The following is a 22,882-nucleotide window of genomic DNA, read 5'->3' as shown; positions in this document are numbered from 1 at the left end:
TACGTTTACTTGACCATGAGAAACACGATTACTAGCAATTGTCGGTTTATGCCAATAATACGATTACTCCGTTTACATGTGTAATTAGTTATGCGATTACTCAATAAACGCGTCTACATGATTCTTTTTTATTAATCGTTGTATGCTCCACGGACAAAACTTGCACCATCATCCTTCTGCAACAAAGTGTCGCCGTGTCTTCCTGTATCGGCTCTACTGCTGTATGTTTCATTCCATCAACACATTGAATCCTACTAAGAAAGCCGAGTAAACGCACTCAATGGTAGGCTACATCTGCTACTGCTATTACTATCCCAACTATAATTTCAGCTGTTAAAACGATAATATTCTTGTTCCGACTAGCTAGCCTACTTTTTCTGTTTAACAGTTCAGCTTTCAGCTTCTCCCGCATTGTAGGCTATTTTAGCTATTTTAGCTCTTTGAAATTCATTTCAGCTTGCGGGTATTTTCTCATTTCTCACTTTTATACTTTTTAAAATATTAAGGTTTTTGTGCAAATTATTCTCCCTTTAAAAGTAATGGTAAATCCTTTCAAATCATTGTTGGAATGCTGCTCCAGCCCCTTTCAAAAATACCTTTCGGTTGCTTTGAAGCTTCAGCTTATAACTTTCTACTAAATTTTCACTATTTTCAGCTTTTTTAACATGGTCAGCTATCCCCATTCAGGTTTTCAGCATTCTCACTGCTGTTTCGCAGGAACAGCCGTTTCTAGTATCAACTTCTTAGTTCTTCCGCCGTTTTTTGGCCTTTAACTCGTTCTGCATACTTTAACCGATTCCTACAACTTTTGTATCAAAACGTTCAGCTCCTTCAGGAGATGATGGCTATGACTTTTGGTATTTCTCACTTTTATACTTTTTAAGACATTAAGGTTTTTGTGCAAATTATTCTCCCATTAAAAGTAATGGTAAATCCTTTCAAATCATTAAAAAGCTTCCTCCTCTTTCAAACGTAACTACTTCAGCTTACTTTCAGCTAGAGACACCATTCAACCTTTAAAATGTTCACAAGACATTCAGCTATTCCCAAATGATTCAGCTTTTTCAAATGTTCAGCCAATTTTGAATTATGACAGTTTGAAATACATTAAAATGTTTGCTCCTTCTTGATTTTTATGAATGAGCAGCAAGCAGAGTGGCACACTGCTGGCTGCTCTTTTTCTGATATTCAACTAATTTGTCAAACAAATTCCTTTAACGTTCATATAGTTTAACTTACAGAAACAAGTTATACCTTAAAATGTAGGAAAAATTGTCCTCTTTCAGCCAATGTAACTACTAAAGAGCTCACATTTACAGATTTTCAGCTATGAGCCTTGAAGCGAGAGCAGCCTTTCAAATTCTCTCACTAACTTCAATGGAGAGGTGAGTAAAATCAGTCAGAGAAAGCAAGAAGGAACAAGATTTTGAAACTGCCGATAGAGTCGTATTTCTGACCGCACAGACATATAAAGGACATCTCTGGTTTCGGCAGAGTCTTGGGTCTCGGAAAATATCCTTATATTTTGGATTGGACGTATAGTTTTGCGTCTAGGTCAACTTGTTTGAGGTGTGGATGCTAGGTAAATGTTCGTTTTTCTCTCTGCCTAGCTCGTTAGCTATCACAGCTGCGCCATCACCGTGGCAACCAAACAAACAAGCACCAGGAAAGCAAAAGGAACACGTTTTTGAAACTGCAGGTAGAGTCGTATTTCTGACTGCACAGATATATAAAGAATATCTCTGGTTTCGGCAGTCTTGGGTCTCGGAAAATATCCTTATATTTTGGATTGGACGTACAGTTTTGCGTCTAGGTTATCTTGTTTGAGGTGTGGATTCTAGCTACATTTCTCTTATTCTGTGCCCTCACCGCGTTAGCAATCATAGCTGCACCATCACCGTAACGACAGACACGCACCACTCAGTCTCTCACACAGGTGATTGGTACATTTACTTGACCATGAGAAACACGATTACTAGCAATTGTCGGTTTATGCCAATAATACGATTACTCCGTTTACATGTGTAATTAGTTATGCGATTACTCAATAAACGCGTCTTCTTTTTTATTAATCGTTGTATGCTCCACGGCCAAAACTTGCACCATCATCCTTCTGCAACAAAGTGTCGCCGTGTCTTCCTGTATCGGCTCTACTGCTGTATGTTCCATTCCATCAACACATTGAATCCTACTAAGAAAGCCGAGTAAACACACTCAATGGTAGGCTACATCTGCTACTGCTATTACTATCCCAACTATAATTTCATCTGTTAAAACGATAATATTCTTGTTACGACTAGCTAGCCTACTTCTTCTTCTGTTTAACAGTTCAGCTTTCAGCTTCTCCCACATTGTAGGCTATTTTAGCTCTTAGCTTTGTTAAGATGATGCAGATGATGCAGTTCAGCTTCCACACTGCCTCTTTTGTGTCACTCACACATTTTTGAAATTCATTTCAGCTTGCGGGTATTTTCTCATTTCTCACTTTTATACTTTTTAAAATATTAAGGTTTTTGTGCAAATTATTCTCCCTTTAAAAGTAATGGTAAATCCTTTCAAATCATTGTTGGAATGCTGCTCCAGCCCCTTTCAAAAATACCTTTCGGTTGCTTTGAAGCTTCAGCTTATAACTTTCTACTAAATTTTCACTATTTTCAGCTTTTTTAGCATGGTCAGCTATCCCCATTCAGGTTTTCAGCATTCTCACTGCTGTTTCGCAGGAACAGCCTTTTCTAGTTATTGTGAGAATGCTGTTAAGCATTCTCACTATTGTTTTTCAACTTCTCAGTTCTTCCGCCGTTTTTTGGCCTTTAACTCGTTCTGCATACTTTAACCGATTCCTACAACTTTTGTATCAAAACGTTCAGCTCCTTCAGGAGATGATGGCTATGACTTTTGGTATTTCTCACTTTTATACTTTTTAAGACATTACGGTTTTTGTGCAAATTATTCTCCCATTAAAAGTAATGGTAAATCCTTTCAAATCATTAAAAAGCTTCCTCCTCTTTCAAACGTAACTACTTCAGCTTACTTTCAGCTAGAGACACCATTCAACCTTTAAAATGTTCACAAGACATTCAGCTATTCCCAAATGATTCAGCTTTTTCAAATGTTCAGCCAATTTTGAATTATGACAGTTTGAAATACATTAAAATGTTTGCTCCTTCTTGATTTTTATGAACGAGCAGCAAGCAGAGTGGCACACTCTGCTTACTGCTCTTTTTCTGATATTCAACTAATTTGTCAAACAAATTCCTCTAACGTTCATATAGTTTAACTTACAGAAACAAGTTATACCTTAAAATGTAGGAAAAATTGTCCTCTTTCAGCCAATGTAACTACTAAAGAGCTCACATTTACAGATTTTCAGCTATGAGCCTTGAAGCGAGAGCAGCCTTTCAAATTCTCTCACTAACTTCAATGGAGAGGTGAGTAAAATCAGTCAGAGAAAGCAAGAAGGAACAAGATTTTGAAACTGCCGATAGAGTCGTATTTCTGACCGCACAGACATATAAATGACATCTCTGGTTTCGGCAGAGTCTTGGGTCTCGGAAAATATCCTTATATTTTGGATTGGACGTATAGTTTTGCGTCTAGGTCAACTTGTTTGAGGTGTGGATGCTAGGTAAATGTTCGTTTTTCTCTCTGCCTAGCTCGTTAGCTATCACAGCTGCGCCATCACCGTGGCAACCAAACAAACAAGCACCAGGAAAGCAAAAGGAACACGTTTTTGAAACTGCAGGTAGAGTCGTATTTCTGACTGCACAGACATATAAAGAATATCTCTGGTTTCGGCAGAGTCTTGGGTCTCGGAAAATATCCTTATATTTTGGATTGGACGTACAGTTTTGCGTCTAGGTTATCTTGTTTGAGGTGTGGATTCTAGCTACATTTCTCTTATTCTCTGCCCTCAGCGCATTAGCAATCATAGCTGCACCATCACCGTAACGACAGACACGCACCACTCAGTCTCTCACACAGGTGATTGGTACGTTTACTTGACCATGAGAAACACGATTACTAGCAATTGTCGGTTTATGCCAATAATACGATTACTCCGTTTACATGTGTAATTAGTTATGCGATTACTCAATAAACGCGTCTACATGATTCTTTTTTATTAATCGTTGTATGCTCCACGGACAAAACTTGCACCATCATCCTTCTGCAACAAAGTGTCGCCGTGTCTTCCTGTATCGGCTCTACTGCTGTATGTTTCATTCCATCAACACATTGAATCCTACTAAGAAAGCCGAGTAAACGCATAGGCTACATCTGCTACTGCTAATACTATCCCAACTATAATTTAATCTGTTAAAACGATAATATTCTTGTTATGACTAGCTAGCCTACTTCTTCTTCTGTTTAACAGTTCAGCTTTCAGCTTCTCCCACATTGTAGGCTATTTTAGCTCTTAGCTTTGTTAATATGATGCAGTTCAGCTTCCACACTGCCTCTTGTGTGACTCACACATTTTTGAAATTCATTTCAGCTTGCGGGTATTTTCTAATTTCTCACTTTTATACTTTTTAAAATATAAAGGGTTTTGTGCAAATTATTCTCCCTTTAAAAGTAATGGTAAATCCTTTCAAATCATTGTTGGAATGCTGCTCCAGCCCCTTTCAAAAATACCTTTCGGTTGCTTTGAAGCTTCAGCTTATAACTTTCTACTAAATTTTCACTATTTTCAGCTTTTTTAGCATGGTCAGCTATCCCCATTCAGGTTTTCAGCATTCTCACTGCTGTTTCGCAGGAACAGCCTTTTCTAGTTATTGTGAGAATGCTGTTAAGCATTCTCACTATTGTTTTCCTGTTTCTCTTTATTATTGTGAGAATGCTGTTAAGCATTCTCACTATTGTTTTTCAACTTCTCAGTTCTTCCGCCGTTTTTTGGCCTTTAACTCGTTCTGCATACTTTAACCGATTCCTACAACTTTTGTATCAAAACGTTCAGCTCCTTCAGGAGATGATGGCTATGACTTTTGGTATTTCTCACTTTTATACTTTTTAAGACATTACGGTTTTTGTGCAAATTATTCTCCCATTAAAAGTAATGGTAAATCCTTTCAAATCATTAAAAAGCTTCCTCCTCTTTCAAACGTAACTACTTCAGCTTACTTTCAGCTAGAGACACCATTCAACCTTTAAAATGTTCACAAGACATTCAGCTATTCCCAAATGATTCAGCTTTTTCAAATGTTCAGCCAATTTTGAATTATGACAGTTTGAAATACATTAAAATGTTTGCTCCTTCTTGATTTTTATGAACGAGCAGCAAGCAGAGTGGCACACTCTGCTTACTGCTCTTTTTCTGATATTCAACTAATTTGTCAAACAAATTCCTCTAACGTTCATATAGTTTAACTTACAGAAACAAGTTATACCTTAAAATGTAGGAAACATTGTCCTCTTTCAGCCAATGTAACTACTAAAGAGCTCACATTTACAGATTTTCAGCTATGAGCCTTGAAGCGAGAGCAGCCTTTCAAATTCTCTCACTAACTTCAATGGAGAGGTGAGTAAAATCAGTCAGAGAAAGCAAGAAGGAACAAGATTTTGAAACTGCCGATAGAGTCGTATTTCTGACCGCACAGACATATAAATGACATCTCTGGTTTCGGCAGAGTCTTGGGTCTCGGAAAATATCCTTATATTTTGGATTGGACGTATAGTTTTGCGTCTAGGTCAACTTGTTTGAGGTGTGGATGCTAGGTAAATGTTCGTTTTTCTCTCTGCCTAGCTCGTTAGCTATCACAGCTGCGCCATCACCGTGGCAACCAAACAAACAAGCACCAGGAAAGCAAAAGGAACACGTTTTTGAAACTGCAGGTAGAGTCGTATTTCTGACTGCACAGACATATAAAGAATATCTCTGGTTTCGGCAGAGTCTTGGGTCTCGGAAAATATCCTTATATTTTGGATTGGACGTACAGTTTTGCGTCTAGGTTATCTTGTTTGAGGTGTGGATTCTAGCTACATTTCTCTTATTCTCTGCCCTCAGCGCGTTAGCAATCATAGCTGCTCCATCGCCGTGGCAACCAAACAAACACGCACCAGGAAAGCAAAAGGAACACGTTTTTGAAACTGCAGGTAGAGTCGTATTTCTGACTGCACAGACATATAAAGAATATCTCTGGTTTCGGCAGAGTCTTGGGTCTCGGAAAATATCCTTATATTTTGGATTGGACGTACAGTTTTGCGTCTAGGTTATCTTGTTTGAGGTGTGGATTCTAGCTACATTTCTCTTATTCTCTGCCCTCAGCGCGTTAGCAATCATAGCTGCTCCATCGCCGTGGCAACCAAACAAACACGCACCAGGAAAGCAGAAGGAACACGTTTTTGAAACTGCAGGTAGAGTCGTATTTCTGACTACACATACATATAAAGAATATCTCTGGTTTCGGCAGAGTCTTGGGTCTCGGAAAATATCATTAGATTTTGGATTGGACGTACAGTTTTGCGTCTAGGTTATCTTGTTTGAGGTGTGGATTCTAGCTACATTTCTCTTATTCTGTGCCCTCACCGCGTTAGCAATCATAGCTGCACCATCACCGTAACGACAGACACGCACCACTCAGTCTCTCACACAGGTGATTGGTACATTTACTTGACCATGAGAAACACGATTACTAGCAATTGTCGGTTTATACCAATAATACGATTACTCCGTTTACATGTGTAATTAGTTATGCGATCAATAAACGCGTCTACATGATTCTTTTTTATTAATCGTTGTATGCTCCACGGACAAAACTTGCACCATCATCCTTCTGCAACAAAGTGTCGCCGTGTCTTCCTGTATCGGCCCTACTGCTGTATGTTTCATTCCATCAACACATTGAATCCTACTAAGAAAGCCGAGTAAACGCACTCAATGGTAGGCTACATCTGCTACTGCTATTACTATCCCAACTATAATTTAATCTGTTAAAACGATAATATTCTTGTTACGACTAGCTAGCCTACTTCTTCTTCTGTTTAACAGTTCAGCTTTCAGCTTCTCCCACATTGTAGGCTATTTTAGCTCTTAGCTTTGTTAAGATGATGCAGTTCAGCTTCCACACTGCCTCTTTTGTGTGACTCACACATTTTTGAAATTCATTTCAGCTTGCGGGTATTTTCTCATTTCTCACTTTTATACTTTTTAAAATATTAAGGTTTTTGTGCAAATTATTCTCCCTTTAAAAGTAATGGTAAATCCTTTCAAATCATAGTTGGAATGCTGCTCCAGTCCCTTTCAAAAATACCTTTCGGTTGCTTTGAAGCTTCAGCTTATAACTTTCTACTAAATTTTCACTATTTTCAGCTTTTTTAGCATGGTCAGCTATCCCCATTCAGGTTTTCAGCATTCTCACTGCTGTTTCGCAGGAACAGCCGTTTCTAGTATCAACTTCTTAGTTCTTCCGCCGTTTTTTGGCCTTTAACTCGTTCTGCATACTTTAACCGATTCCTACAACTTTTGTATCAAAACGTTCAGCTCCTTCAGGAGATGATGGCTATGACTTTTGGTATTTCTCACTTTTATACTTTTTAAGACATTAAGGTTTTTGTGCAAATTATTCTCCCATTAAAAGTAATGGTAAATCCTTTCAAATCATTAAAAAGCTTCCTCCTCTTTCAAACGTAACTACTTCAGCATACTTTCAGCTAGAGACACCATTCAACCTTTAAAATGTTCACAAGACATTCAGCTATTCCCAAATGATTCAGCTTTTTCAAATGTTCAGCCAATTTTGAATTATGACAGTTTGAAATACATTAAAATGTTTGCTCCTTCTTGATTTTTATGAATGAGCAGCAAGCAGAGTGGCACACTCTGCTTGCTGCTCTTTTTCTGATATTCAACTAATTTGTCAAACAAATTCCTCTAACGTTCATATAGTTTAACTTACAGAAACAAGTTATACCTTAAAATGTAGGAAAATTTGTCCTCTTTCAGCCAATGTAACTACTAAAGAGCTCACATTTACAGATTTTCAGCTATGAGCCTTGAAGCGAGAGCAGCCTTTCAAATTCTCTCACTAACTTCAATGGAGAGGTGAGTAAAATCAGTCAGAGAAAGCAAGAAGGAACAAGATTTTGAAACTGCCGATAGAGTCGTATTTCTGACCGCACAGACATATAAAGGACATCTCTGGTTTCGGCAGAGTCTTGGGTCTCGGAAAATATCCTTATATTTTGGATTGGACGTATAGTTTTGCGTCTAGGTCAACTTGTTTGAGGTGTGGATGCTAGGTAAATGTTCGTTTTTCTCTCTGCCTAGCTCGTTAGCTATCACAGCTGCGCCATCACCGTGGCAACCAAACAAACAAGCACCAGGAAAGCAAAAGGAACACGTTTTTGAAACTGCAGGTAGAGTCGTATTTCTGACTGCACAGACATATAAAGAATATCTCTGGTTTCGGCAGAGTCTTGGGTCTCGGAAAATATCCTTATATTTTGGATTGGACGTACAGTTTTGCGTCTAGGTTATCTTGTTTGAGGTGTGGATTCTAGCTACATTTCTCTTATTCTCTTCCCTCAGCGCGTTAGCAATCATAGCTGCACCATCACCGTAACGACAGACACGCACCACTCAGTCTCTCACACAGGTGATTGGTACGTTTACTTGACCATGAGAAACACGATTACTAGCAATTGTCGGTTTATGCCAATAATACGATTACTCCGTTTACATGTGTAATTAGTTATGCGATTACTCAATAAACGCGTCTACATGATTCTTTTTTATTAATCGTTGTATGCTCCACGGACAAAACTTGCACCATCATCCTTCTGCAACAAAGTGTCGCCGTGTCTTCCTGTATCGGCTCTACTGCTGTATGTTTCATTCCATCAACACATTGAATCCTACTAAGAAAGCCGAGTAAACGCACTCAATGGTAGGCTACATCTGCTACTGCTATTACTATCCCAACTATAATTTCAGCTGTTAAAACGATAATATTCTTGTTCCGACTAGCTAGCCTACTTTTTCTGTTTAACAGTTCAGCTTTCAGCTTCTCCCGCATTGTAGGCTATTTTAGCTATTTTAGCTCTTTGAAATTCATTTCAGCTTGCGGGTATTTTCTCATTTCTCACTTTTATACTTTTTAAAATATTAAGGTTTTTGTGCAAATTATTCTCCCTTTAAAAGTAATGGTAAATCCTTTCAAATCATTGTTGGAATGCTGCTCCAGCCCCTTTCAAAAATACCTTTCGGTTGCTTTGAAGCTTCAGCTTATAACTTTCTACTAAATTTTCACTATTTTCAGCTTTTTTAACATGGTCAGCTATCCCCATTCAGGTTTTCAGCATTCTCACTGCTGTTTCGCAGGAACAGCCGTTTCTAGTATCAACTTCTTAGTTCTTCCGCCGTTTTTTGGCCTTTAACTCGTTCTGCATACTTTAACCGATTCCTACAACTTTTGTATCAAAACGTTCAGCTCCTTCAGGAGATGATGGCTATGACTTTTGGTATTTCTCACTTTTATACTTTTTAAGACATTAAGGTTTTTGTGCAAATTATTCTCCCATTAAAAGTAATGGTAAATCCTTTCAAATCATTAAAAAGCTTCCTCCTCTTTCAAACGTAACTACTTCAGCTTACTTTCAGCTAGAGACACCATTCAACCTTTAAAATGTTCACAAGACATTCAGCTATTCCCAAATGATTCAGCTTTTTCAAATGTTCAGCCAATTTTGAATTATGACAGTTTGAAATACATTAAAATGTTTGCTCCTTCTTGATTTTTATGAATGAGCAGCAAGCAGAGTGGCACACTGCTGGCTGCTCTTTTTCTGATATTCAACTAATTTGTCAAACAAATTCCTTTAACGTTCATATAGTTTAACTTACAGAAACAAGTTATACCTTAAAATGTAGGAAAAATTGTCCTCTTTCAGCCAATGTAACTACTAAAGAGCTCACATTTACAGATTTTCAGCTATGAGCCTTGAAGCGAGAGCAGCCTTTCAAATTCTCTCACTAACTTCAATGGAGAGGTGAGTAAAATCAGTCAGAGAAAGCAAGAAGGAACAAGATTTTGAAACTGCCGATAGAGTCGTATTTCTGACCGCACAGACATATAAAGGACATCTCTGGTTTCGGCAGAGTCTTGGGTCTCGGAAAATATCCTTATATTTTGGATTGGACGTATAGTTTTGCGTCTAGGTCAACTTGTTTGAGGTGTGGATGCTAGGTAAATGTTCGTTTTTCTCTCTGCCTAGCTCGTTAGCTATCACAGCTGCGCCATCACCGTGGCAACCAAACAAACAAGCACCAGGAAAGCAAAAGGAACACGTTTTTGAAACTGCAGGTAGAGTCGTATTTCTGACTGCACAGATATATAAAGAATATCTCTGGTTTCGGCAGTCTTGGGTCTCGGAAAATATCCTTATATTTTGGATTGGACGTACAGTTTTGCGTCTAGGTTATCTTGTTTGAGGTGTGGATTCTAGCTACATTTCTCTTATTCTGTGCCCTCACCGCGTTAGCAATCATAGCTGCACCATCACCGTAACGACAGACACGCACCACTCAGTCTCTCACACAGGTGATTGGTACATTTACTTGACCATGAGAAACACGATTACTAGCAATTGTCGGTTTATACCAATAATACGATTACTCCGTTTACATGTGTAATTAGTTATGCGATTACTCAATAAACGCGTCTACATGATTCTTTTTTAATAATCGTTGTATGCTCCACGGACAAAACTTGCACCATCATCCTTCTGCAACAAAGTGTCGCCGTGTCTTCCTGTATCGGCTCTACTGCTGTATGTTTCATTCCATCAACACATTGAATCCAACTAAGAAAGCCGAGTAAACGCATAGGCTACATCTGCTACTGCTAATACTATCCCAACTATAATTTAATCTGTTAAAACGATAATATTCTTGTTACGACTAGCTAGCCTACTTCTTCTGTTTAACAGTTCAGCTTTCAGCTTCTCCCACATTGTAGGCTATTTTAGCTCTTAGCTTTGTTAAGATGATGCAGTTCAGCTTCCACACTGCCTCTTTTGTGTGACTCACACATTTTTGAAATTCATTTCAGCTTGCGGGTATTTTCTCATTTCTCACTTTTATACTTTTTAAAATATTAAGGTTTTTGTGCAAATTATTCTCCCTTTAAAAGTAATGGTAAATCCTTTCAAATCATTGTTGGAATGCTGCTCCAGTCCCTTTCAAAAATACCTTTCGGTTGCTTTGAAGCTTCAGCTTATAACTTTCTACTAAATTTTCACTATTTTCAGCTTTTTTAGCATGGTCAGCTATCCCCATTCAGGTTTTCAGCATTCTCACTGCTGTTTCGCAGGAACAGCCGTTTCTAGTTGTGAGAATGCTGTTAAGCATTCTCACTATTGCTTTTCAACTTCTCAGTTCTTCCGCCGTTTTTTGGCCTTTAACTCGTTCTGCATACTTTAACCGATTCCTACAACTTTTGTATCAAAACGTTCAGCTCCTTCAGGAGATGATGGCTATGACTTTTGGTATTTATCACTTTTATACTTTTTAAGACATTAAGGTTTTTGTGCAAATATTCTCCCATTAAAAGTAATGGTAAATCCTTTCAAATCATTAAAAAGCTTCCTCCTCTTTCAAACGTAACTACTTCAGCTTACTTTCAGCTAGAGACACCATTCAACCTTTAAAATGTTCACAAGACATTCAGCTATTCCCAAATGATTCAGCTTTTTAAAATGTTCAGCCAATTTTGAATTATGACAGTTTGAAATACATAAAAATGTTTGCTCCTCCTTGATTTTTATGAATGAGCAGCAAGCAGAGTGGCACACTCTGCTGGCTGCTCTTTTTCTGATATTCAACTAATTTGTCAAACAAATTCCTCTAACGTTCATATAGTTTAACTTACAGAAACAAGTTATACCTTAAAATGTAGGAAAAATTGTCCTCTTTCAGCCAATGTAACTACTAAAGAGCTCACATTTACAGATTTTCAGCTATGAGCCTTGAAGCGAGAGCAGCCTTTCAAATTCTCTCACTAACTTCAATGGAGAGGTGAGTAAAATCAGTCAGAGAAAGCAAGAAGGAACAAGATTTTGAAACTGCCGATAGAGTCGTATTTCTGACCGCACAGACATATAAAGGACATCTCTGGTTTCGGCAGAGTCTTGGGTCTCGGAAAATATCCTTATATTTTGGATTGGACGTATAGTTTTGCGTCTAGGTCAACTTGTTTGAGGTGTGGATGCTAGGTAAATGTTCGTTTTTCTCTCTGCCTAGCTCGTTAGCTATCACAGCTGCGCCATCACCGTGGCAACCAAACAAACAAGCACCAGGAAAGCAAAAGGAACACGTTTTTGAAACTGCAGGTAGAGTCGTATTTCTGACTGCACAGACATATAAAGAATATCTCTGGTTTCGGCAGAGTCTTGGGTCTCGGAAAATATCCTTATATTTTGGATTGGACGTACAGTTTTGCGTCTAGGTTATCTTGTTTGAGGTGTGGATTCTAGCTACATTTCTCTTATTCTCTTCCCTCAGCGCGTTAGCAATCATAGCTGCACCATCACCGTAACGACAGACACGCACCACTCAGTCTCTCACACAGGTGATTGGTACGTTTACTTGACCATGAGAAACACGATTACTAGCAATTGTCGGTTTATGCCAATAATACGATTACTCCGTTTACATGTGTAATTAGTTATGCGATTACTCAATAAACGCGTCTACATGATTCTTTTTTAATAATCGTTGTATGCTCCACGGACAAAACTTGCACCATCATCCTTCTGCAACAAAGTGTCGCCGTGTCTTCCTGTATCGGCTCTACTGCTGTATGTTTCATTCCATCAACACATTGAATCCAACTAAGAAAGCCGAGTAAACGCATAGGCTACATCTGCTACTGCTAATACTATCCCAACTATAATTTAATCTGTTAAAACGATAATATTCTTGTTACGACTAGCTAGCCTACTTCTTCTGTTTAACAGTTCAGCTTTCAGCTTCTCCCACATTGTAGGCTATTTTAGCTCTTAGCTTTGTTAAGATGATGCAGTTCAGCTTCCACACTGCCTCTTTTGTGTGACTCACACATTTTTGAAATTCATTTCAGCTTGCGGGTATTTTCTCATTTCTCACTTTTATACTTTTTAAAATATTAAGGTTTTTGTGCAAATTATTCTCCCTTTAAAAGTAATGGTAAATCCTTTCAAATCATTGTTGGAATGCTGCTCCAGTCCCTTTCAAAAATACCTTTCGGTTGCTTTGAAGCTTCAGCTTATAACTTTCTACTAAATTTTCACTATTTTCAGCTTTTTTAGCATGGTCAGCTATCCCCATTCAGGTTTTCAGCATTCTCACTGCTGTTTCGCAGGAACAGCCGTTTCTAGTATTGCTTTTCAACTTCTCAGTTCTTCCGCCGTTTTTTGGCCTTTAACTCGTTCTGCATACTTTAACCGATTCCTACAACTTTTGCATCAAAACGTTCAGCTCCTTCAGGAGATGATGGCTATGACTTTTGGTATTTATCACTTTTATACTTTTTAAGACATTAAGGTTTTTGTGCAAATTATTCTCCCATTAAAAGTAATGGTAAATCCTTTCAAATCATTAAAAAGCTTCCTCCTCTTTCAAACGTAACTACTTCAGCTTACTTTCAGCTAGAGACACCATTCAACCTTTAAAATGTTCACAAGACATTCAGCTATTCCCAAATGATTCAGCTTTTTAAAATGTTCAGCCAATTTTGAATTATGACAGTTTGAAATACATAAAAATGTTTGCTCCTTCTTGATTTTTATGAATGAGCAGCCAGCAGAGTGGCACACTCTGCTGGCTGCTCTTTTTCTGATATTCAACTAATTTGTCAAACAAATTCCTCTAACGTTCATATAGTTTAACTTACAGAAACAAGTTATACCTTAAAATGTAGGAAAAATTGTCCTCTTTCAGCCAATGTAACTACTAAAGAGCTCACATTTACAGATTTTCAGCTATGAGCGTTGAAGCGAGAGCAGCCTTTCAAATTCTCTCACTAACTTCAATGGAGAGGTGAGTAAAATCAGTCAGAGAAAGCAAGAAGGAACAAGATTTTGAAACTGCCGATAGAGTCGTATTTCTGACCGCACAGACATATAAAGGACATCTCTGGTTTCGGCAGAGTCTTGGGTCTCGGAAAATATCCTTATATTTTGGATTGGACGTATAGTTTTGCGTCTAGGTCAACTTGTTTGAGGTGTGGATGCTAGGTAAATGTTCGTTTTTCTCTCTGCCTAGCTCGTTAGCTATCACAGCTGCGCCATCACCGTGGCAACCAAACAAACAAGCACCAGGAAAGCAAAAGGAACACGTTTTTGAAACTGCAGGTAGAGTCGTATTTCTGACTGCACAGACATATAAAGAATATCTCTGGTTTCGGCAGAGTCTTGGGTCTCGGAAAATATCCTTATATTTTGGATTGGACGTACAGTTTTGCGTCTAGGTTATCTTGTTTGAGGTGTGGATTCGAGCTACATTTCTCTTATTCTCTGCCCTCAGCGCGTTAGCAATCATAGCTGCACCATCACCGTAACGACAGACACGCACCACTCAGTCTCTCACACAGGTGATTGGTACGTTTACTTGATCATGAGAAACACGATTACTAGCAATTGTCGGTTTATGCCAATAATACGATTACTCCGTTTACATGTGTAATTAGTTATGCGATTACTCAATAAACACGTCTACATGATTCTTTTTTATTAATCGTTGTATGCTCCACGGACAAAACTTGCACCATCATCCTTCTGCAACAAAGTGTCGCCGTGTCTTCCTGTATCGGCTCTACTGCTGTATGTTTCATTCCATCAACACATTGAATCCTACTAAGAAAGCCGAGTAAACGCACTCAATGGTAGGCTACATCTGCTACTGCTATTACTATCCCAACTATAATTTCAGCTGTTAAAACGATAATATTCTTGTTCCGACTAGCTAGCCTACTTCTTCTGTTTAACAGTTCAGCTTTCAGCTTCTCCCGCATTGTAGGCTATTTTAGCTCTTAGCTTTGTTAAGAAGATGCAGATGATGCAGTTCAGCTTCCACACTGCCTCTTTTGTGTCACTCACACATTTTTGAAATTCATTTCAGCTTGCGGGTATTTTCTCATTTCTCACTTTTATACTTTTTAAAATATTAAGGTTTTTGTGCAAATTATTCTCCCTTTAAAAGTAATGGTAAATCCTTTCAAATCATTGTTGGAATGCTGCTCCAGCCCCTTTCAAAAATACCTTTCGGTTGCTTTGAAGCTTCAGCTTATAACTTTCTACTAAATTTTCACAATTTTCAGCTTTTTTAGCATGGTCAGCTATCCCCATTTAGGTTTTCAGCATTCTCACTGCTGTTTCGCAGGAACAGCCTTTTCTAGTTGTGAGAATGCTGTTAAGCATTCTCACTATTGCTTTTCAACTTCTCAGTTCTTCCGCCGTTTTTTGGCCTTTAACTCGTTCTGCATACTTTAACCGATTCCTACAACTTTTGTATCAAAACGTTCAGCTCCTTCAGGAGATGATGGCTATGACTTTTGGTATTTCTCACTTTTATACTTTTTAAGACATTAAGGTTTTTGTGCAAATTATTCTCCCATTAAAAGTAATGGTAAATCCTTTCAAATCATTAAAAAGCTTCCTCCTCTTTCAAACGTAACTACTTCAGCTTACTTTCAGCTAGAGACACCATTCAACCTTTAAAATGTTCACAAGACATTCAGCTATTCCCAAATGATTCAGCTTTTTCAAATGTTCAGCCAATTTTGAATTATGACAGTTTGAAATACATTAAAATGTTTGCTCCTTCTTGATTTTTATGAACGAGCAGCAAGCAGAGTGGCACACTCTGCTTACTGCTCTTTTTCTGATATTCAACTAATTTGTCAAACAAATTCCTCTAACGTTCATATAGTTTAACTTACAGAAACAAGTTATACCTTAAAATGTAGGAAAAATTGTCCTCTTTCAGCCAATGTAACTACTAAAGAGCTCACATTTACAGATTTTCAGCTATGAGTCTTGAAGCGAGAGCAGCCTTTCAAATTCTCTCACTAACTTCAATGGAGAGGTGAGTAAAATCAGTCAGAGAAAGCAAGAAGGAACAAGATTTTGAAACTGCCGATAGAGTCGTATTTCTGACCGCACAGACATATAAAGGACATCTCTGGTTTCGGCAGAGTCTTGGGTCTCGGAAAATATCCTTATATTTTGGATTGGACGTATAGTTTTGCGTCTAGGTCAACTTGTTTGAGGTGTGGATGCTAGGTAAATGTTCGTTTTTCTCTCTGCCTAGCTCGTTAGCTATCACAGCTGCGCCATCACCGTGGCAACCAAACAAACAAGCACCAGGAAAGCAAAAGGAACACGTTTTTGAAACTGCAGGTAGAGTCGTATTTCTGACTGCACAGATATATAAAGAATATCTCTGGTTTCGGCAGAGTCTTGGGTCTCGGAAAATATCCTTATATTTTGGATTGGACGTACAGTTTTGTGTCTAGGTTATCTTGTTTGAGGTGTGGATTCTAGCTACATTTCTCTTATTCTCTGCCCTCAGCGCATTAGCAATCATAGCTGTACCATCACCGTAACGACAGACACGCACCACTCAGTCTCTCACACAGGTGATTGGTACGTTTACTTGACCATGAGAAACACGATTACTAGCAATTGTCGGTTTATGCCAATAATACGATTACTCCGTTTACATGTGTAATTAGTTATGCGATTACTCAATAAACACGTCTACATGATTCTTTTTTATTAATCGTTGTATGCTCCACGGACAAAACTTGCACCATCATCCTTCTGCAACAAAGTGTCGCCTTGTCTTCCTGTATCGGCCCTACTGCTGTATGTTTCATTCCATCAACACATTGAATCCAACTAAGAAAGCCGAGTAAACGCATAGGCTACATCTGCTACTGCTAATACTATCCCAACTATAATTTAATCTGTTAAAACGATAATATTCTTGTTACGACTAGCTAGCCTACTTCTTCTTCTGTTTAACAGTTCAGCTTTCAGCTTCTCCCACATTGTAGGCTATTTTAGCTCTTAGCTTTGTTAAGATGATGCAGTTCAGCTTCCACACTGCCTCTTTTGTGTGACTCACACATTTTTGAAATTCATTTCAGCTTGCGGGTATTTTCTCATTTCTCACTTTTATACTTTTTAAAATATTAAGGTTTTTGTGCAAATTATTCTCCCTTTAAAAGTAATGGTAAATCCTTTCAAATCATTGTTGGAATGCTGCTCCAGTCCCTTTCAAAAATACCTTTCGGTTGCTTTGAAGCTTCAGCTTATAACTTTCTACTAAATTTTCACTATTTTCAGCTTTTTTAGCATGGTCAGCTATCCCCATTCAGGTTTTCAGCATTCTCACTGCTGTTTCGCAGGAACAGCCGTTTCTAGTTATTATTATATCAACTTCTTAGTTCTTCCGCCGTTTTTTGGCCTTTAACTAGTTCTGCATACTTTCACCGATTCCTACAATTTATGTATCAAAACGTTCAGCTCCTTCAGGAGATGTTGGCTATGACTTCTGGTATTTCTCACTTTTATACTTTTTAAGACATTAAGGTTTTTGTGCAAATTATTCTCCCATTAAAAGTAATGGTAAATCCTTTCAAATCATTAAAAAGCTTCCTCCTCTTTCAAACGTAACTACTTCAGCATACTTTCAGCTAGAGACACCATTCAACCTTTAAAATGTTCACAAGACATTCAGCTATTCCCAAATGATTCAGCTTTTTCAAATATTCAGCCAATTTTGAATTATGACAGTTTGAAATACATTAAAATGTTTGCTCCTTCTTGATTTTTATGAATGAGCAGTCAGCAGAGTGGCACACTCTGCTGGCTGCTCTTTTTCTGATATTCAACTAAATTGTCAAACAAATTCCTCTAACGTTCATATAGTTTAACTTACATAAACAAGTTATACATTAAAATGTAGGAAAAATTGTCCTCTTTCAGCCAATGTAACTACTAAAGAGCTCACATTTACAGATTTTCAGCTATGAGCCTTGAAGCGAGAGCAGCCTTTCAAATTCTCTCACTAACTTCAATGGAGAGGTGAGTAAAATCAGTCAGAGAAAGCAAGAAGGAACAAGATTCTGAAACTGCCGATAGAGTCGTATTTCTGACCGCACAGACATATAAAGGACATCTCTGGTTTCGGCAGAGTCTTGGGTCTCGGAAAATATCCTTATATTTTGGATTGGACGTATAGTTTTGCGTCTAGGTCAACTTGTTTGAGGTGTGGATGCTAGGTAAATGTTCGTTTTTCTCTCTGCCTAGCTCGTTAGCTATCACAGCTGCGCCATCACCGTGGCAACCAAACAAACAAGCACCAGGAAAGCAAAAGGAACACGTTTTTGAAACTGCAGGTAGAGTCGTATTTCTGACTGCACAGACATATAAAGAATATCTCTGGTTTCGGCAGAGTCTTGGGTCTCGGAAAATATCCTTATATTTTGGATTGGACGTACAGTTTTGCGTCTAGGTTATCTTGTTTGAGGTGTGGATTCTAGCTACATTTCTCTCATTCTCTGCCCTCAGCGCGTTAGCAATCATAGCTGCACCATCACCGTAACGACAGACACGCACCACTCAGTCTCTCACACAGGTGATTGGTACGTTTACTTGACCATGAGAAACACGATTACTAGCAATTGTCGGTTTATGCCAATAATACGATTACTCCGTTTACATGTGTAATTAGTTATGCGATTACTCAATAAACACGTCTACATGATTCTTTTTTATTAATCGTTGTATGCTCCACGGACAAAACTTGCACCATCATCCTTCTGCAACAAAGTGTCGCCGTGTCTTCCTGTATCGGCCCTACTGCTGTATGTTTCATTCCATCAACACATTGAATCCAACTAAGAAAGCCGAGTAAACGCATAGGCTACATCTGCTACTGCTAATACTATCCCAACTATAATTTAATTTGTTAAAACGATAATATTCTTGTTACGACTAGCTAGCCTACTTCTTCTTCTGTTTAACAGTTCAGCTTTCAGCTTCTCCCACATTGTAGGCTATTTTAGCTCTTAGCTTTGTTAAGATGATGCAGTTCAGCTTCCACACTGCCTCTTTTGTGTGACTCACACATTTTTGAAATTCATTTCAGCTTGCGGGTATTTTCTCATTTCTCACTTTTATACTTTTTAAAATATTAAGGTTTTTGTGCAAATTATTCTCCCTTTAAAAGTAATGGTAAATCCTTTCAAATCATTGTTGGAATGCTGCTCCAGCCCCTTTCAAAAATACCTTTCGGTTGCTTTGAAGCTTCAGCTTATAACTTTCTACTAAATTTTCACTATTTCATCTTTTTTAGCATGGTCAGCTATCCCCATTCAGGTTTTCAGCATTCTCACTGCTGTTTCGCAGGAACAGCCTTTTCTAGTTATTGTGCTTTTCAACTTCTCAGTTCTGAAGAGTGGCACACTCTGCTGGCTGCTCTTTTTCTGATATTCAACTAAATTGTCAAACAAATTCCTCTAACGTTCATATAGTTTAACTTACAGAAACAAGTTATACCTTAAAATGTAGGAAAAATTGTCCTCTTTCAGCCAATGTAACTACTAAAGAGCTCACATTTACAGATTTTCAGCTATGAGCCTTGAAGCGAGAGCAGCCTTTCAAATTCTCTCACTAACTTCAATGGAGAGGTGAGTAAAATCAGTCAGAGAAAGCAAGAAGGAACAAGATTTTGAAACTGCCGATAGAGTCGTATTTCTGACCGCACAGACATATAAAGGACATCTGTGGTTTCGGCAGAGTCTTGGGTCTCGGAAAATATCCTTATATTTTGGATTGGACGTATAGGTTTGCGTCTAGGTCAACTTGTTTGAGGTGTGGATGCTAGGTAAATGTTCGTTTTTCTCTCTGCCTAGCTCGTTAACTATCACAGCTGCGCCATCACCGTGGCAACCAAACAAACAAGCACCAGGAAAGCAAAAGGAACACGTTTTTGAAACTGCAGGTAGAGTCGTATTTCTGACTGCACAGACATATAAAGAATATCTCTGGTTTCGGCAGAGTCTTGGGTCTCGGAAAATATCCTTATATTTTGGATTGGACGTACAGTTTTGCGTCTAGGTTATCTTGTTTGAGGTGTGGATTCTAGCTACATTTCTCTTATTCTCTGCCCTCAGCGCGTTAGCAATCATAGCTGCACCATCACCGTAACGACAGACACGCACCACTCAGTCTCTCACACAGGTGATTGGTACGTTTACTTGACCATGAGAAACACGATTACTAGCAATTGTCGGTTTATGCCAATAATACGATTACTCCGTTTACATGTGTAATTAGTTATGCGATTACTCAATAAACGCGTCTACATGATTCTTTTTTATTAATCGTTGTATGCTCCACGGACAAAACTTGCACCATCATCCTTCTGCAACAAAGTGTCGCCGTGTCTTCCTGTATCGGCTCTACTGTGGTATGTTTCATTCCATCAACACATTGAATCCTACTAAGAAAGCCGAGTAAACGCACTCAATGGTAGGCTACATCTGCTACTGCTATTACTATCCCAACTATAATTTCAGCTCTTAAAACGATAATATTCTTGTTCCGACTAGCTAGCCTACTTCTTCTGTTTAACAGTTCAGCTTTCAGCTTCTCCCGCATTGTAGGCTATTTTAGCTCTTAGCTTTGTTAAGATGATGCAGATGATGCAGTTCAGCTTCCACACTGCCTCTTTTGTGTCACTCACACATTTTTGAAATTAATTTCAGCTTGCGGGTATTTTCTCATTTCTCACTTTTATACTTTTTAAAATATAAAGGTTTTTGTGCAAATTATTCTCCCTTTAAAAGTAATGGTAAATCCTTTCAAATCATTGTTGGAATGCTGCTCCAGCCCCTTTCAAAAATACCTTTCGGTTGCTTTGAAGCTTCAGCTTATAACTTTCTACTAAATTTTCACTATTTTCAGCTTTTTTAGCATGGTCAGCTATCCCCATTCAGGTTTTCAGCATTCTCACTGCTGTTTCGCAGGAACAGCCTTTTCTAGTTATTATTTATTTTTGCCCCCCTAAATATTTGTCAATATTTGGCCTACATAGACAACCTAGGTGTCAAAAGTTTAGTCTTGGTAGCGATTGAGTTGCTTGTATTTTTATTTACGTTCCGTTGCATGGTTTAGGCTGAAGTTAAGGTTTTGTGGCGAAAAGTGAAGTTAACGGTGGCTAATTTGCTAGCCACAGTCACTGACGTTACTAACGTCACTAACGTCACGAATGTAGCAGAACATTCGTTTCGCATCTGTTAACTTGGGGGATAGCTAGGCTAACTATAGCTTTACTGCAAGGCAGCTGCAGAAACGCCACAAGCAAAGAGGCCAGGGTGATAACTATTTACTCATTTTACTTTGTGATGTGAAACACAATTGTGAAATGTAATGTACAATATTAGCTGATATTATTAAGGAAGTAGGCCCACATCTACTTTCGGAAACGGTAGTCTACTATTTCACTGAAGCATTAGCATGACATTAGCCTCTGTTGGCAACACATAGCTACTACAGTGGTCTATGATGCATCTGTTTTCAATCGTTAAAATAAACATTCCTCACAAATACATTTTCGTTGTAGGATTTATTATGATATTACATTACAAGTAAACGATTTGTTGGTGAAATTATCATTACCTGTGGTTTCAAACCAGTGTTGCTCACTGCAACGCTGTAGCTTACGCGAGACACACTACAAAAACATCTACACAGCTCTTTATGAAGTCAAACGGCGACAGAACATGTTCGGCACTCCCCTTACTTAAATCAAAAGTCTTTCAATAGGTGAAACTATCTGACTACTAACCTGAACTTCATTGCCACAGCCTAAACTTTGTCAATCTGTTCATGAAAATAATTAATTTCAGCCTAAACCGTACAACGGAACGTTCAATCGAATTCAACCAACGCAATCGCTACCAAGACGAACACAGCAGTAGTCTAGTGTACTGTAGTAGAATTTACCGGGGCAGCTTCTCCACACAGGGCTATATCGCATTTTGCGTTGTTACTGACAATGATCGCTACCAGTGAGCTTTTTATGAATGAGCGATTTTCCACTAAATAAATGTCAAGCTTATTTACGTTTTTGGGGGCATTTTTCAGTTAGCAGATGGTAATGTTTGAATCGCGATTCCATCTTCTACTGCCGGGTAACGTCGTAGAATAATCTTCAAAGGGGGTTCTTTATTAATGAATTAATGCAATATGAGTAGGCTAAATGCCTGAAAATATCACGAGAAGGGAAAACTTAAAAGGACGTTTAAGTCATAGAGATTAGGTCAATTTTTACACCGGTCTGCCAAATTTTTTCGTTTTGATTCAGCTAGGCTGCCTCTTGCAGGGGAAATGAGAAGACATCATATTTCATTCTACACTTAACTCGTATTTTGAGTTGTAAATGAGCAGAAAAAAAAAGATGCTTTTAAATCTATGTAATCTTTATAAATAATAAGTATGCATTTTTATATAAAATATACAGAAATATCAGTTGTAAAAATGTCATTCAAAAACGGACCCCTGTGCAACCGACCCAAGCAAGCACACCCTACAATTTCCCCAGAAATTGTACCCTCTCTAGTTATTATTGTTATTATTAATAATAATAAGAAATGCACCCCTTTATTTATGATACATGTATAGAAACAAAAGTACATTATAATATCAACAATAATGATTACATTTTAAAAGGTAGGAGATTTTTGTAATCATTAGAGGAACCAGTATGTAATCAAGATAAGGCAGCACAGCATTGGAGTTTTATTAACTCCATAGGAATAGATTTTAAGACATAAAAACATCTGTTTTACTCTTTTATCTCAGTGAGTCCTTTTCCTGGTTAAATAAAGGTTACAAA

The sequence above is a fragment of the Osmerus eperlanus genome, chromosome 1 (genome assembly GCF_963692335.1).
Source record: "Osmerus eperlanus chromosome 1, fOsmEpe2.1, whole genome shotgun sequence".
Lineage (NCBI taxonomy): Eukaryota > Metazoa > Chordata > Actinopteri > Osmeriformes > Osmeridae > Osmerus > Osmerus eperlanus.
This window is presented reverse-complemented; position numbering follows the sequence as displayed.